General features: G+C 31.9%; 1 long non-coding RNA gene across 1 annotated transcript; it reads left to right on the forward strand.

The window, feature by feature from the left end:
* Window positions 1–883: 883 nt before the first annotated feature.
* On the forward strand, window positions 884–16,441 carry LOC145691886 (uncharacterized). Its single transcript, XR_014132578.1, has 2 exons — window positions 884–1,101; window positions 16,194–16,441. It is a non-coding gene; the product is annotated as an uncharacterized LOC145691886 (long non-coding RNA).
* The last annotated feature ends 702 nt before the right edge of the window (window positions 16,442–17,143 follow it).

Raw genomic sequence — 17,143 nt, forward strand, 5'->3', positions numbered from 1 at the left:
ATGAAATGTCAAGTTTGTTAATTTTCCATTAAAAGATACGTAGAAAATACGTCATTTTATTTCTTCAGGGAGATAGACTGTATATATATATATATATACTTGTGTGCGTTTCCATGTGTTAGTAACATTAGAATAAAATGATAGTATTCGGAGAAAACACGCATTGACGAAATCAGTATTGAGCAATCGGCCACCAAAATGCGTGGAAAATCATCTTGAAACAATTGAAATTCCTTTGTTTGAAAGAGGGCTATCATTTAGAGATTAAGAAAAAAGACGAAAGAGAAAATAGAAAGAACGTGAAAAACCAGATGGAGTGAGGAAAACACATTCAGAACATCATGAGTAAAAGGAACTCACGTTTTTACATTTTCTTATAAATATCAAACGAAGAAAAAATTTATCAAACTTATACAAAATTAAAGAATATAAATATTTTTGCGCAAGAAAGTACTAAAGATGCTCTTAGTTCTTCTTCATCAATTGGTTAATATAACATATTTTTCCGAAAAAAATCCACCGGGGATTGTCAGTTGCGTACTACATATCCACTGAGTTTTTATAACTTCCTTATATGTAGTTACGAAGAGAAACCGTTTACTAATGGCATGGGAATGAATCTCAGGACATATATTAAAGAAGATGAGACAAAACAGGAGGAGGAAAAGTGATTCTTCTTTGTTACATCACGCACTATGATGTCACATCAATTGACGCACTGCTATATGCATTAGACTTAGGATTTCACAACATAATTTTTAATTCATTTTACGGACCAAGGACGAATGACACATTTTTTTAAAGATTCAAACTAATATTATAGCATATTCATTGATATATAGCTATGTATATGTACTTCGCATACCATGTTGATAGCCAATGTCAATCTTGTAACGTCTTATACATATTAAGCAATGATGAATATGGCATTATCATAGACTTTTATGATCTCAGTACTATTTACTACTTAAAAAAACTAACAACTTTTATTTTGTTCTAGATATTGTGTTTGCTTATTTTTACTTTGTTTGACCTATATTTTGAACAAAAATTGTGACTATTTATAATGCTTACAATTAACTGGCATTATATTATTTTAAGGTAAGTGAGACAGACTTATAATTTGATTAAATATTTACAAGTAGTATGTTCATCACTGGAGTATATGTGTCACTGTTAGAAGACACGAATTGATAGGTAACTTTTTTTCTACATATATAATTCATAAATATAGAAACAAGTTGTTCCAGTAGAACTACCAATTCTTGTTGGCAACGAATATTTACTTCTTAGTGACATGAAAATTTGTTTTTGTGAATTTTCTCGGAAAGTATCCAATCAGAATTACCATTATGTAAATGTCATTTCGTTAAGTTTAATGTGACCTAGTGACTGATAAATGTGCTACCTTTGAACAACATTTTAGTTATATAAAAATGAAAGTTTAAGAACTAGTCATAATTTTGGGTATGTCTCAGTCATTAAACATACAACATACTATTTTCTTTTTGGTATCAAATGAAGTACTTCATGATGGTATTATTCAGTTGTGCTATTCAGCCGGTTCGCTAGAACTGATTATTAAAATATTTCGAGTTCGCAGAATCGTTTGTTATACTCAGACATAACAGTAAATTTTAAACAGTGATGCCCAGAAACAGTAAATTTTAGTTTAACTATCTTTGTTTTTAGAAATTCTTACAGCTACACGGTTAAACGTATGATCTTCAGAACAAGATATAAGCATTTATTTCTTAATCTCAAATGCTCAGATATCAAGAATAAGAACTAGGATCACATGAAAGTACTGGTGAAGGTTATTATATTTGAAATACATACATACCATTATCAACAATTTATCGATCCATTGCTGGATTAAGATTTTGCCAACACTTTTTGACGATCATCTATCATCGGTAACTCGTTTCCAAAATATTAGCAGTGCTACCCTTTAAGATGCTATGTAGGTCTCTACTCGTGGTATCCAGAAAAAAAAGTTTTTATTTACCTTGTATGATTTCTTTCCTAAGAGAGTTATATCTATGTATCTACCTATCCATTTAGTACCTATCTCTCTATATATACAGCGGCGGATTCAGGACATGATCAAAAGAGGGGCTAAACCTTAGTTTACCGTTTTATCCAGTGTAAAGCAGGATTGAAGCCCATTTTATCCAGTGTATACCTAACCGTCAAGGGGGGGATTATAGCCCCCCTTGAATCCGCCCCTATATATATATATATATATATATATATATATATATATATATAGTGGTGGATCCAGGATATGATCAAGGGAGGGGGTAAACCATATTTTGCCGTTTTATCCAGAGTAAAGCCGGATTGAAGTCCATTTTATCCAGAGTATACCTGAGCATCAAGGGGGAGGCTATAGCCTCGCCACTATATATATATGTTCTACGCAGTGAGATCTATTGGTTGCTATGTTTTTTCATTTTGAGCTGGTTTTTTTTTCTGTTAAAGGCTTATAATATTGAAGAATTTCTCAAAAATATTTTATTCTGCCGCCTAGTCTTTAACAAGTGAAAGTAGGTATATTCAATCCAATTACTTGAACTCCTGTCATCCGAATCTATAACAGGAAATTAAAAAAAAAAAAAATCAGAAAAGAAAGCTTACCGAAATGCGAACCATATGTAAAACTATGATGCCAGAAAATTCAAATTTAAACTGACGTTAAACTTTATGTTGAATTAAAATTTTGAAGTCTATATTTGATAATGCTAAGTCTATATTTTACTATTTTCAGAGATACCTCTGTATTTCTCTATTCTCATACTGTAAGAAAACCCGAACAGTTAACTTGTACATAGGATGCATTAGAATTAGAATGCATTTTTTTCTTAAACCTAAAAGTTATTTTAGACACATTTTTTTTTTTTAATTTATCGACATAACATTTTCTTAATGCTTCCTCAATTATTCGGATTTCTATGTATTCGGATTGTATCCAGAAAACATTAGTTCAGATAGTTAGAAATGAAATTCCAAAATGAAATCTTTAAGTTTTACGTCCCGCAGTTATGCTGTCTAGGCTAAAGGAGACGGTAATAGTGAAAAATGAATGAAATGGTGAAATGAAGAAAGTGGGAGGAAACAGGTCAATCCCGAGAAAACCCACACACACCATGTTTGTACATCATTAGGAGATTCTTGTTTGTAGAGTCAATATGTGTGACATCATTAGGAAGAGACAAAGGACGAATTAACAGTATACTTTGCTACATACACGGTATATAAAAATAACATTTTTTCTATCAAAATATAAACAGTCAATTATATTACTAGCAAAGAACGACATATGATGCTTTCTAGCAACATTGATTTTTCTTCGGTTTTCTCGAAAATTACACATGAGAATTTCCCTTTAAGCACATTATGTTGTTTAGCTCGATGTGATATATGTCTTTTATTTTAGCAATATTTTAGTTAAACAGAAATTAAAATGTAAGACTCAATTAACCATCTGTGTAAAATCATCTTGCTAGTATTATAGTGAAGAACTTAATGAAGATATACTTAAATATCAGTTTCATCCCAATAAATGGTGTAGTCCCTTACAACATCATTTTTTGATACGCAAAGTAATTGTTTTTTCTCCATTTTGTCGGAAATTGCGCATGAGCTTTTTACACTCCTGCATATCACCTTGCTGAGCTGAAAAGTTCAATTGATTGGTATGTCTCTATTTTGTACTGTTTTTTTGGTAAACACTAATGATATTGTAGTAATTATAAAAATGATTAAAATTAGAAATGAACAATATATATTATGGTCTATCTGCCCACTAAAGTAAAGCATAATGCACCGCAAAATGTTACTGAGAGCACTTATTTAAATTTCAGATATTTTAGGTCAATATACTTTCTGAGTTGCATTTGTCTATTGAAATTGGGAAATATCAGAATGGCTTGACATGAGTAATATTTCGGTGAATAAGATAGCTTCATATAAATTTTTGTTTAAGAATTTGTTTAATGGGTATACAAAACTCAGTTTGAATTAAAAAGAGAATGTAAATATAATACCCTCATATGCTTCCCTCCTCATCAGATGATTTAGAATTCGATTCTCAATGACACAGTTCCTGACTGCAATTTGACTCACATCGTTCAAATGCAGAGGTGACAAAATGAAGGTTGCCTGCGAGACGAGACGCGATAAAACTTTCGTATCGAGACAAGACAAAACTTTTTCAATAAACATGGCTTCTTCTTCCGAAACAAGGTATCATTTTCAAGACAAATTTTTGAGACGAGACTGCCTCAATTGTTGTCTTGTAGGCAGCCCTAGGTGGCTTCATGAAATAATTATTCTACTTCATTTATGTTTCATAATACTTAAATGAACAAGACAGGAGACTATTTATCTCTCAGAATGACTTAGAGAATTAAACTCAAGACTCCTAGAAAAAAATAGCGCTCTCTCACTTTCCCAAATTGTTTACTACCAATAGATAGAAATATTACGTGCCCTGTGTTCACTCACTACATATCTTTTGGCTGTTGCAATGAATACTTCAGATGGCTCAATTTTGAATTAATTAAAAAGTTGTTCTTCATCTGATCAGTAACAAACAAGTGCTACTTCACTTCGATTAGCACAGAACACATTTTTTTTTCTCTGATATCCACTGATATCTCCATTCACCCTGGCTCCATCATTAACAGATCGTTAACACGTTTCGTCACAAATGCACTCAACTGATTCCTTTTCCCTCCTTCTTGTGATACTCTTGGAAATGCTTGCTAAATATCAGCAGCATTGATTACACTTACTACATAAAGTATACCAGTGTTGCTAGACAACTATTCAAATTGTACCAAAGAAACTGAATATATTAATTTTGTTTTTCAATGAAAATAATTTGAACTACTGGAAATCTGAACATTGTAGCTATTACAGGCACAATCAATAAAAGTACTAGTCTTAAACTTTTATCCGAAACATTTTGTACTTATTTTGTAGGTTATGTACAAGAATACTTTACTAAAGCTCCAGAACTTGAGTAGTCTCATGTTAATGGATAATTTGTATGATATAATGATTGCTCAAATGATTTATTGCAGTTACTAAATGTTTTAAGTTGATTGTAAATTGTTTTAGAAACTACTGTACAGGGGTCAATATAAGGTCTGTATTAAAAAATACAGAACACTCGTATAATAACGAATGATACATGAAAATATTCAGAAACTGTCCAGTTTTAGACATTACTGTTACAAATGTTCTAAGGAACTTCCTTTCGTCACACGTCACACACCAATTCGCCCCACACGCGTCCTAGTATATCCCTACTAATGGTCATAGATGCATCTGTAATGCGATCCTGGAGCTTACCCACCCAAAAGTCGTTGGTAGTGGAGACACACATACACTGTATCTTTGAAATGTCCCTAAAGAAAAAGAAAAATCACAAATAGTTACATCAGGAGATCTAGGAGACCATGGGAAATTCATTGCCCAATAGAAGAACGTGGAGTTCTTCGTTCACGTAGCACATAGATGTGTAACGTGTGACAAAATAAAATCACATTAAACATTTGTAACAATGTGTAAATTTGGGTAGTGTCAGTATATTTTCTTGTATCATTTATATTGTATTCGTTTCAAACCGATAGATCACTTATGATCACCCTGCATTATATATGACAATATTATTTTCGCAAACAAGTTTCAGCTTATAGTTCTTAAGGTCACCATATTCTCGGAGCGTGAAATTTTGACAATGTTTCTGAAACTTCTCAACTGAATGATAGGAAGTTATTAACCCAGGCAACATTAGCAATTTACATATAGGTAATGTATTACATGTGCTGCGAACAACTTGTTTACAGTTTTCATTCAACTGTCAGGAGATAGTACAATGACCCACTTTTCTCGATTCCTTTTTCTTTACAACAACCACAGAGTATTATCGTATTTCTGTTTTAAAATATTAATGCTTTTGAATAGAATATGCAAATGCAATTATTTAATTATTCAAATTGTACCTTTTAGCAATGAACCTTATAAGTTTGTAAGAAAAATAACAATGGCTATGTAAAATAATGACATTTTCGCATCCCGACTTCAGCTGGAATAAAAAAAAAAGTCGGGACTAGAACCAAAACTAAAGGACTATCACGGCTAAATCGGGAGGTCTGGCATCCTTAATGATTCTACATACTGTAGGTACTATGCTCTAATTTCGTGGGTAAAAGTTTGCATGTTATTTATTTCTACTCCCTTTACATGCTATGTTCCAAAGTTATTGGTCTCAAAATTATTTGTCCGATCACACATCGAATCAAATCCCAGTATTCTACGTATAATGCACAGGCAACTAAGAATGATTAAACTACATTAATCTTCAAAGAGAAAAAATGCAAGGAGGCTTTGATGTTGCTGTCCTCTGCATAGTAGTACAATTTAAAATAGCAAGAAAGAAAAAAATATATAATAAGAATAATGAATCATAGATGAACGTTTGAGAATTAATTTAATATAGTACAGCTCATATTTTCACTGGCTCAATCCTATCAGTGAATACAATGAACTCATATTTTTCCTAATCCCTCTAATCATATTTCTTAAGTCTGGATGTTATAATGGTTAGTTACCAACACTGAAATTAGCAAACTATAAAGCAATACATCCAGAGGTCATAAAGTATCTTCTTGCCCCTCTGCTCCTCTTATATCGCTTAGCTATTCACTCACTCTCTGAATGCTGTTTACCACCCATTAAGTAGAGCAGCCTTTTGTTTGACCTCTACAGCAAAGCTATGTGGTAACTTGTAGATAATGGGACTGTTTCCTCATATCCTGTGGAATATCATCTTGTAGTTTCCTTTCAGATTCTGAAATCATCGACTTCTCTCTATAAAAGCATAAACAATTTGTGTTATAAGTTCACAAACACATTGCATAATCTGTTTCTGCATAATCGTCGTTCGCAATTTCCTGCTTTACCTTTCCAGATACTTCTGACATATTTATTTTAATATGCTCGAGGAAAGAAATTCAATATGTAGAAAATGACATAAAACAAAATGCACTGGCCACTGCACTTAACTTTTTCAATCCAATTCCTTAAACTAAACAATGTGATGCAGTTATTAAATGAAACGTTTTCTAATATGAACAGAATTATAAAGTGTTTTCGGAAAACTTCACAAAAAAAAAAAAAAAAAAAAAACACCAAAAAGTAAATTACACCTTGTAAATTTTTCTATAAGAAATGACTTCTCATGTTAGGCTTACTAATAAAATATTTGTCTATAAAATAAAAACAAAAATAGTGTGAGTGGAATTTTACAAAATTGTAATAAGTCACCCCAAAAGTAAACTATCTCTTGTGGATATTCTCATGGAAGTGGTTTATGCAACATTATAAGAATAATAATGACATATTTATTTATGAAACATGAGCAAAATTATTTGAGTTGTTTTTGAGAAATTAATCTGAAAAGAAACTCGCCCACAAGAATAAACTGACCCTTGTGAACTTTTTCGACGGGAATAATTTACTCAACACTATAGAGTTATTAATGAAATATTTATTGATGAAATATGACCCAAAATCGCCTGAATCGTTTTGAGAAAATGGTCCGAAAAAACTTACCCCCAAGAGTAAACTACTCTTCGTAGATTTTTTTTTTTTTTTTTTTTTTTTTAAGGAGAAATGAGTTACACCATATTGTCAGGTTACTAATGAAAGATTTATTTAAATATGAACAAGATCTCCTGAGTTGGTTTTGAGAGTCACCCGGAGAAAAAAAACAAGAGTGAATTTTTCCCAGGAAAATGACCAGGAATTTTTCCCTTCTGGATTTTCCCAGGAAAATGACATACCATAGTATAGGGTTGTTATTTTAAAAAAATATTTATGAAATATAAACAAAATTGGTAGAGCCGTTTTGGAGAAAATAGCAATCTTTTATTTTCACCCTTCAGTAAACTACCCTTATTTTTGAGGGTAAGAAGAAAATTTGAAAAATCCCTCTGAAGATCACACAAACCTTATGCTTAAAATTTGGTTGAGTTACGTTGAATAGTGTGGCCTCTAGGCGAGTATATGAGACAAACGGACGACTGACATAACGAAAAATAACTTTCATGATTGATGGGCCATCATGAAACCTGTAAATCCATTAAAATCTCGATTTGGATTTCTTTCACAATTGCTGTACTTTCTTCTATTCTTTCGTCGCTCGAAACTAAAAATCACTTACAGTTTTTCTTAGAGTGAAGCAGTCTTAGATAAATGGATTTTAGTTCCTGCTATTCACTCTAGTCTAGTGTCCTTACATTAAACACAAATAACTTTACAGGTAATAAAATTTTCGCATATATGATACATTTTTCTTTGTCTGTCACACATCTCAAATCATGACAGTACTTTAATTTAAGGTAATAAATGAGCATCATAATTTCTTCAGTGCCACTCATCTCTTCTTTGTGTAGTCTGGTAGAATCTATAGGAAATAATTAAATTATTTAAGACTATAAAATTACATTAAATGCAGCAAAAATCTCTATAATATAGTAGAAAATGAAATGATATTTTTAAGTTTTACATCCCACAGTTATGCCGGCTAGGCTAAAGGAGAAGAGGGTAATGAGAAATGAATGAAATGGTGGAATGAAGAAACTGGGGCGAAACGGGAGAATCCCCCCCAAAAAAAAACCACGCACACGGTGTTTGTCCACCACTAAGTTCACTTGGTGCGAGCTGAGTGTAATATAATAGACATATTTGTATGAAAACATCTGTGTTAGTAACTCTGAAACTCACGACTCCAAATATGGCACAGGTAAACACACGCATATTTGGACATTGGGGAGTGGGTGACACAGCTAATACTTGGCTTAATTTAGACGGAAAGTTGAATAAATAAAATATATCATAAAAAAGAAAAAATAATAATGCACCATTAGAAGAGTAAAGGAATATCGAGTCTTTTAGAATGCTGCGGAAAGATAAGAAAGAAAAAGAGAAAGAAGAGGTCAAAGGAAAAACAAATATTTTTTCTTTTTTCTCCGAAGAAAGAAGTATTTTCTTTCTTTATTTCTCTGTCTCTCTCTCTCTCTCACTCTCTCTCTCTCCCACTATAAACTGAATACAGTTAAAAAAAAAAAGTAGAGCAGTTTTCACTAAGGCTGATTAAGAATAAGAAACCACAAGCACGGTAGCTCTATTGCAACACAAAATGCATTCCTCAACCACATCAATGTTGCTGTTGGTTAATTTCGAAATAAGTCGATGACCATTATGTTTATCAAAAGTAATCAAAAGGAACCTTCCTTCCGATGTAACAAAAGAAGGGCCTTGAGACACTCATCAAACTTAGCGACAAACAACCAGCACCATTTGTTTAACGTATTGATAACTGGGATTATCAGGTTCACCAATGACATTGAGATAACATACTTCCTGTTTCATTTTCAAAGGCCGACCTCAATTATTCTTGCACATTGAAATTTCGTCCCTGTCATTTGCAGCGAAAAAAGAGCGCTTATTCCTTTCTTTTCCTTTTTGTAGCTAATTTTAATGAGAACTGCCTTTTTAAAACTTGTCATCCTAAAAAACAGTTTTACATAAGTCTAGATACTTTTATAACCTTAAATCTCACATTTATTAGTGATAGGTATCGAAGTTATAGAAGATCATGACAGTGTGAATAAATCATGTTGGAATCGTGACATATTTATAAAAGTAGTGACGGTCGAAGTACTAAAGAACGTGTATCATCTGAATAAATTAAAGCAAAAAAAAATCATTTGTTTTCCATACCAATAATAACATTTCGGTGATACTTCATGAAATAACAATAATGATAAAAACTAGTTCTCACTTTCCATTCTTTCTGAGTTATATTATATGTTCCCAGGACATGAGTGTTCCATGCCTTACACTCACCTTACATGACTTGGCAGTTGACTTAAAACCACGATAAGTTCAGGCTAGTAAAACAATAGAAATTCATGGTTATATTGCCCATTTCTTCGTAAAATTTTAAATTTTACTTTTTGACATTTTGTTACTCTATACATACTTACTAGTATTTCATAGTTGTTTATTTTAATTGCAACTGTAAAACTTACATATTTGTCTGTGGTTTTGCATGCGTGCTTTCACAGTATAGAAAAGTAACACGTATGTCACAGTATAGAAAAGTAACGCACGGGGAGTATACGTTTCCTTTTGGGCATAATGGGCTGAATTTGAATTTAAACGGCATCGGAAGTGTGACTGTTCGTCTCAGCGACCCCGAAAACTATGGATTTGGCACTAATATCGGTCATTTTCGATTTTATATATATATATATATATATATATATATATATATATATATATATCCCGCTTCCCCCTTCCTTAAGCTGCAATGTCAAAATGAAATGATAAAAAGCATCGTAGGCGCAAACCTGATGTGTGACAAATTTGATTGAGAGCGATAGAGTGGTTCAAGAGATATGGTCACAAACATAACTACTTTCATTTTTATATACATGTATGAAGAGAGAGAAATGGATTTTTTATATAATAATTTTCTTCAAAGCAGAATTATGTTTTACCGATCAATTAGATTTGTTTTATTTTTTAAAAGAAAACATGTTTTTCTAATATTTTATTTTATTTTCTACTTTTCAGTATTAACTAAATACAGTTTCTATCGTTGTAGAATTTTGTTTGTTTCGTTTCCTACATACTTGCCGACACTCGGTATCTTTTGACACTGTAATGTACTTGAGGGAGAGATTTTAAAAATTACTGTCAGTTAAAGAATATATAAATACAGTAGTAAATGTAACAAGAAATATTGTGTTATCACCCGACTTATGTTGCTGTACAAAAGTTCAACATTGTATGACTTGGGAAATTAGCTAAATTGAAGTTGCGAGACAGTTACAGGAACGCACTCTTACTGAGATTTGAGAACACGATTGAATTATTGTAAGTTATAGAAAAGCAAAAGCATATAAAAACAATGCTCCCATAAAATGCACAAAAAAGATTTTTTGGAGTAAAATGAAGAAATGGGACCAAAACTATAAAAGCATTACGCGCTCTAAATGTTTCGATTTAATCTATTATAATCAATTCCACTCTGTGTTTTTATAGTCTTAAACTCATTTCTTCATTTGAAAGTCTTCTTTCTTGTGTATTTTATAAAAGTATTATTATTATTATTATTATTATTATTATTATTATTATTATTATTATTATTATTATTATTATTATTATTATTATTATTATTATTATTATTATTATTATTATATGCTTACCATTTTCTACTTTTTATTGTAAGATGTTTTATCGTTCAATCATTTCAAGAAGTCAGTTCAGTGCAGTCACTTTCATCTCGCAGAGATGACTCAGATATTCACAACAAAATTTCAAAATTCCTATTTATCCAATGCCTGTGAAGTTAGGAAAGCTAAGTATCATGATCATTCCACGGGTCTCCTTCTCCTAACCCAACGTCTAGAAAACATATTATTCAACAGCTATGCACTCAGAAAATATCCCCTGATTTTGAAGCCATTCAGATTTACATTATAAATTTTAAAAGTCTTCTTTTTTTTTTACATAGTTTGTCAGATAATAGCATAATTAATTTATAGATTTATATTGTTAGTTAAAATTTTAGAAATCTTTTAAATAAATTCTTAGGAGATTTTCTACAATAGTTTTTGAAAAAATTCAAAATCTTGTTTAATAAATTCTTACCATATTTCAACAAGACTTCTGGCAAAATTTCGAAAATCGTGTTGAATTAACACGTATGGAATTTGAATAAAATAGTGCAAAATAATGACTGATTGAATACATGCGTCTCTATTGTTACATTTTAGGCCTTCTTGTTTTTCCAGTGCAGAACTTTCCAATTTAGGTGTCACGAAATTGATTGATATAAATTCAGAATACTAAGTGAATGAAGAACTTGAAATAAGATAATGGTAAATTTTCTTATTTTCGTTAGAGCATTAACTGGGCAATCGAGACGGTTTCTACAACTTTTTGTAAGTAATATTCAATGATACCACTAGGCGTCTCTGTTCTTAATGTTGTAAGAACACTAAAGTTTGGATGTATAATGAGCAATACCTAAAGATGAATTTCATATGGTATAGCATTGAAGTTTATAATATGAATTTTAAAATAAATGATATGTTTTCGTCCCTGGGAATAAAATTGGTATTTACCATTTCAAAAATAATGTCACATAAGTATTTTAGTCTATTAATTGCATAATATTTTGCCAAACTTGCTTGCTCTTTTATTTATGTACTGTATATCGGGTAACAGTAATCTTGGTAATATTGAAATGTAAGCTTAGATGTTACAGAATACCCGACCTTCTACTGTTTACTAACACTTTCCTTTCTTTAAAAAAAAAAAAAAAAAAAAAAAAAAAAAAGTTCTCATTTCCAAATAACTAGTGAATGAGTTTTGAGAGGCAATGTTAGCTGTTCTTGCCCTCTCTACATGAAATAACTTTAAAAGGTAAAAGAAGTGCAAAATACACAACTTTCTCTATGATTCCAAAAGTTGGAAAAGTTCTCTTTGAACGCGCGCGAGAGGTAAAAAGAGAGCAATGACTGACTAAGGAGTTGGGAGGGAGGGAAATTAAAGGAAGAGGGGAGAATAAAGAAAACGTGAGTTTGAAGCGCGAGACTGATTTCTGTAACACTGGGTCATCAACTTCTTTTCCTTCCGCCGTCAGCAAGGTTGATGACCTGTCTGTCTAACTCTTGCGGATTTTTTCTCATGATGCAAGTGAAAAGAACGTTGCTGTCTTGACTTTTTTCTTCACAATTTTGTCCACTACTGACTTGCTTTGCTTCTGCTACTCATTTAGTTTTGCACAACTTAACATTGTTGTTTATTAATACATAGTGTTGCCATATCACATAATGACAATTATATGACAAGTGATCCATAATTACCAAGACTACAGTTTTCGTGACACAAATTAAGGGTTATCAATTTTGTTAAAACTATCCAAAATAAATTCAATATAGAAAAATGCAATGCCCTAAAATGTATACATTTTTAAAGTTCGGTGTTTTGAGTGTTAATTTTGGAACTAACTTGAAACGAAACTCACACGTTGCATTTTATTTTAGAGCTAGGACTGGCTAGAGTTGTCAGGCTAAAGAAGTTGACAGATGTTAACAGGTTGACTACCAAGGTGATTTAAGGGTACTGGTTCCAGGAGGCCATAAATTTCTTCTTACCTTTGGCTCGATTATGAATATTTATATCACATTTTTGTCGCGAATGTACCAATGAGAGCCGAGCACGAATTGTGATGCTCATGGTCTCTCAGTAATTTGTGACACTGAGCATCATATATGATGCTCAAGAACCTGGATATGTTGGTAATTCGTGATTTCCAACATGAGCATCATATATGGTGCTCATGGCCCCAAGGTGAGCACCACATTTGATGTTCATGGCAGTCACGAATAGGCCTATTGATAAATAAATCATTGATTGTAATTAAGAACAAGTGGAATATTCTGATAATATATTTTAATGTAATTTGTTTATTTATGGCTTTGTAGTTATTTAATTAATTCAGTCAATTAATTCGTAAAACGTACCACAAGAAAGTCGGATGTTACACATCTGAAAATCTCTATGCTCTTTAGTTGTTATTCGTGAAATATATATTTTATTTCTCATCATATCTGGATAATTATTAGTACCATTGCAGAACCTTGAAGTATTAGAAATTGTCCTGCCTAAGCAGGGCGGCTGGTTAACTTACTTGCTTCTTTCATAGAAAAGTGATACAATCAAAATTATTAACTTCTCAGAAGAGTGATTTGCACTGCTACAGTTAATAAGAACGAAAAAATGACATAATTGCTCCCTTCACCTGATACGTTTTCACACAAAACTCTCCTAACTTTTAGGAGCATTTTTAGCATTATATCACACAAAAAGTCATTTTCGAGTTGTATCATTTTTCTATTAAAAAACCGAATAAAATATTACATTAAAATTGATGTTTTGGAATTTAGAATGATGAAACTTCTTGGAAAGGGGTAGAGTTACAAAGACTGGTAGCAAGCACATAGTAATATAATTGTAAGAAAGAAGAAATTGTATTGAAAATAGTACCGTATAATTTGAAGATATCATGGAGAAGTGAATTTATTACCCATAATATTTCCTGGAGCAAGGTAATCTCTACACTACTTATATTATAATTTACCGTAGCTTGTGATGAATATTACAATAATATTTATTCATATTTTAAATACACTTTTGCTGTTAAAGATCAAACTGTTAAATATTGAATTAGCCAATCTCGAAGATTTTTCTACTTGAAATCAATTATTAAAAGCATATTGCCGTCATTAAAGGTTACCACAAAATAAAAAGCTCTCATCCATCACAACCATAAGATACTCTCTTCGCCTTGCAACTAATTACTTTCAATACCATTAATTAACTGTAGTCTTCTTCCCCTTTCCCTCATTTTCCTTTACTGTTATTTTACCTTTTCAATACAATTTATTCTGAAATAATGTCGACAAGATTCGTTTGTTTTTTTCTATTTGATTTATTATTCTCAATACTATAGTTTTTTTCTTCTGTTTTCCAGTATTTCTGCATCTGCTTTTCATTTCACCCACATAATCTTAGCCGTTCAAGGGTTCTGTCATTTTTCGCTCCTGATCCTGATTTTGTCAAATAGTTGAATATTCATGTTTGAAGTTTCTAAAATATTCCAATTTAATGCTATTTTCGCACCAATAATCTAAGTTTAGCACCACTGCTAAGCCACTTGTGTTGAATATGTGTAAATATATATTTCTTTTCTTAATGTGCTGACGTACAGGATACGCAATATCCGTTTTCTCAGGAGAGAGAAAATTCAAACGGAAGACGAAAGGAAAAATCTGCATGTAAAAACAGATCTCATATTACAATTTCAAAGGAGAAAATAAGGTAGTAATGTAGGCTATATCTTAAAATATTTATGAGAGTATATGATATATACATAGACAGACAGAGATAGAGAGATTATTGTTCTGCTTGTTTCACAACTTTCTATGAGAATTGATATCATTATCATCATAATAAGTACTCTGACATTACTTGTAGGTAGCTTGTTTAAAAGATGAGAAACTTCCATATATCCTATGATCCTCAGTAAAATGCTAAATCATAACAATCGAAGTGGGGGAGAGCGGATTTAAAAATGAAAAAAAAAATCCTGGCACTGGGATGTTTCTACATAGAGTTCACATACCTGAACAAAAACATTATTATTATTAAATTATGTAAGATTAGGGATAATGCTAATCATTAAACATATGGGTTACTGAATTAATTTCAAACTTCTGATAATAATATTACATTTTCATCCCAGTATGTTATTAATAGGGGATTTTTTCCCAAATAATATTAAGTGGGAAGAATTCACTTCCCTCCAACTCTCCAGAATATCGCTCTCAGGATTAATCTTTTCGTGTTGTGTGTTTGTTTATTGAAAATTAGCGTCCCTTTTCAGCACCGAGGGAATATAAGACATGGATCTACACTTTAAGGTGGCATCCGAACCACCGTAGTGCGTTCAAAATTTGTCAAGGTTTTGTCAGCGGAAATCGAGCTCGGGACCTCATATACAGAAGGTGTACACGGTAGCCACCAGAATAATGGGGAGAACCTCTTTCTCCTTGAGTAAGAGTGTAGTGTTATTTTCTCTCTTTTTTCTTTTTTCTCCCCATCATACTTTCTATAATAGTAATTTCCAACTAAATAATCTGTGAAGTCAGATTTTGCCGCTCTTATTCTCAGTAAACCACACGGAGAGAGGAAGGAACTGCCAGGTAACTGACGTTAATGAGAAATAATGGTGACAGCTAAACAAGAACATCGATAGCGTAGTAGATGCTTTTGTAGCTATATCTTTTATTTTCTAGTGTTGCTGTTTTAGTGATAGAAATATATTTTGAGCATGTAATTACATTATTTCGAAAAGCTACAGCAGTGTAAGTTGCACTCATTGCTTTTTTTTTTTTTTTTCAAAACTCTCGTATATTTAAAGGATATTATTACCTTCTATACCTTTAAAATTTCTTGAGTAATTTTCATGATTGGAACACAAAATCAGGCGTTAATGGCTACATTCAAATACAAAAACACAAATTTGTTTACTCCTTCAGGTCCTGCTACGACTTGCGATTGGAATGGTTGCTAACTTGGGTACGTGAGTCCACCTCAGATGGATGGAGGTTCACGGAAGAGAACAACAAAGAAGATTACCATTTAGTTATAAGAACATACAGTATACAGTCATTTATAATGGCATTTAAACTGGAAGGACAGCCAGTCGAAGATTACAACGTTGTATATTCGTATATGTATGTTGTTTTCCCCCTGTTGGCTTAAAGGCATTAAATAATTATACATGTATATGTACTTAATTACCTGAAATCTTTAATCATTCAAAAGTGGCATTATTCCGTAGTATATCTCCAATTTATCTCTTCTTGTTTGTTTAATCTTCACTAGCTGAACCTGCTCTGCCTACACAGCACAATCATTCTGACATGAGCATGAATATCCTTCCCACTTCCGCACTATATTTGTACATTTACGTTTACAAACACAAGTGCAAAACGGGAGGACTCACAAAGGAAATGAATTGCTATAGGTGCAAGAATTTAAAATTATTTATATTTCATGAAACAAGACATGACAAACGAATGAAATTTCCTGTTTTACAAAAACGAGTATTATTAAAGATAAGAGAACACAAAATAATAGGTTTCGTGACGTTTTCATGTTCTTTTGTGGATAAAAGGATACTTCTGTACTCAGTATCATTTACAATACCTTCCCGCTCCCGATGTTCATTTTATAATCAAGGCAGATAAGTCATAACTGAGAATGATATCGGATATTTGTTTTCGCTGTAAGGAATTTCAATATTTCGGCTAAAATTATTCTGGTGATTTTTTTCTGAAACGAAAAGAAAAATTAAGTGACTACGGAAGTGCCCCAGTTTCCTGTTTAACTGTACGGCTTCGAGAAATTCGCATATTTTCGTGATCAGAAGCAGAATCGGTGATTTCAAAAAATTTTCAAACCAAGAATGGCCAAAATTGGCGCT

The sequence above is a fragment of the Thermobia domestica genome, chromosome 8, assembly GCF_964235325.1.
Source record: "Thermobia domestica chromosome 8, izTheDome1.hap1.1, whole genome shotgun sequence".
NCBI classification, from domain to species: Eukaryota; Metazoa; Arthropoda; class Insecta; order Zygentoma; family Lepismatidae; genus Thermobia; species Thermobia domestica.